We start from the raw sequence: 1,991 nt of genomic DNA, 5'->3' as shown, positions 1-1,991 counted from the left end.
AACCTATGCTGGGGTTGTTGGAAATTCTACTGATGTTCTACAGGATCTGGACCATTTGGTTTTCCCTCAGGATTTTCATGATACTGCTGCAGGTAAAGGAAGTTGTCCTTGCATCCACCCACTTGGATCCAAGGAGGGAGAAACTGTTGTGTTCTTCATAAACAGAGAGTTAACCTCTCTTAAAGAAGAAGTAAAGTTTACATTAATAGGGAAATTTCAGTTGGGACATCCAAAAATGGAGATGGTTAGGAATTTCTTTGAATCTCTAAAATTTATTGGTAATTGGAAGATAAGACTGATGGATGGAAGGCATCTGCTAATCCAATTAGCTGTTGAGGAAGATTATGCAAGACTTTTGGCAAAGTAATCAGTAATTATTGCTGGAGCTACTATGAAAATTGTAAAATGGACTCCTGACTTTGATCCAAGTAAAGAACCACCTGTGGTTCCTATTTGTTATAAGTTCCCTGGGCTTCCACTTCCTTTCTTCAAGTTGAATGCCTTGTTTAACATAGGGAGAGCTCTGGGTACACCTTTGAAAGTGGATGCACTTACTTATAACAAAGCCAGGCCAACACTGGCTAGAATACAAGTGGAAAGAGACATCACCCTCCCTAAATTGAAAAGAATCTGGATTGGCTCAGATACTAATGGTTTTTGGTAGAACATTGTATCTGAACAAAAACTATACTATTGCCAACACTATAGAATGTTTGGCCATAGAGTGGAAAAATGCTACAGATTATATCCACCAATCAAAAGAAAGGCTGGCAAGGATCATAAGGAAACAGGAAACACCTTACTGCAAGCCATAGAAAACTTTGCTGAAGAATCACATCTGCATAACAGGAAGGATCACACTCAAGGAACTGAGGAAATGCCTCCAACCATTAAAGTACACTCTTCATCTGAGGATCCTTTAGATAAGCCATCAGAAGGCTCCCCTACAAATAGAAACACAGGGACTTCTCCAATCAATATAGATAGAAAAGAAATCCAAGAATTTACTATAATCACTCCCTCACCTTCCCCTCATGAGGAAGGACAGACAAACATGCATGGAAAGGCACTTGAAGATCATGTTATTGCTGGTATTCAACAGGCAATAGCAGATGATTGGCAGGTACAAATAGCTAGAAGGAAAAGAAAACAAGTAAATGAAGTACAGAAACTACAGCAAGGAAGATCATGGAAGGCTATTAATTCTATTGATAGTAGCAAAGCAGCTGGTCCTGATGGTTTCACAGCTGAGTTTTACAAGAAATCTTGGGACATTATTAAACCTGAGGTGATTGCTGCTGTGGCCAGTTTTTTCCAAGGAAATAATCTCGCACAGTACTTCAATGCTTCTACTTTTGCGCTGATCCCAAAATCTGAGCTACAAACCACCTGGAATCACTTCCAACCTATTTGTCTAGCCACTGTAATTAGCAAAGTGATCAGCAAAATCATTGTCAATAGACTACAACCTCATCTTGAACACATCATTAAACCCAATCAAACAGCATTTGTGAAGGGGAGTTTTATTATTGACAACACTCTCTTGGCATAGGAACTTCTGAATTATCTGAATAAGACCTGTAGAGGTGGTAATTTGATATACAAATTAGATTTGAAAAAGGCCTATGATATTATCAGTTGGGGATTCATTATGGATGTTCTTACTGCTAGAAGTTGCAAATCAGACTTTTGCCAGCTGATTCATAGATGGCTTCACAATAATAATCATTCTATTCTCATAAATGACAAAGGCTGGGGGTCTTTCATTGCTTCCAAAGGTTTGAAGCAAGGGGACCCATTATCCCTCACTATGTTTATTATTGTAATTGACTATTTATCTAGAATGCTGGATGATTCTCTTCTAAGCCAAAACTATACATCTATCATCATAGATCCAACTTTGCCATCACCCACTTGATCTATGCTGATGATATCATTGTCTTCTCTAGAGCTCATAAAATTGTTTTAAGGAAAGAGTATCAGACTCTTCA

The sequence above is a fragment of the Phalaenopsis equestris genome, unplaced genomic scaffold (assembly GCF_001263595.1).
Source record: "Phalaenopsis equestris unplaced genomic scaffold, ASM126359v1 Scaffold000152, whole genome shotgun sequence".
Taxonomy (NCBI): Eukaryota; Viridiplantae; Streptophyta; class Magnoliopsida; order Asparagales; family Orchidaceae; genus Phalaenopsis; species Phalaenopsis equestris.
Note: the sequence above shows the minus strand (reverse complement) of the source record.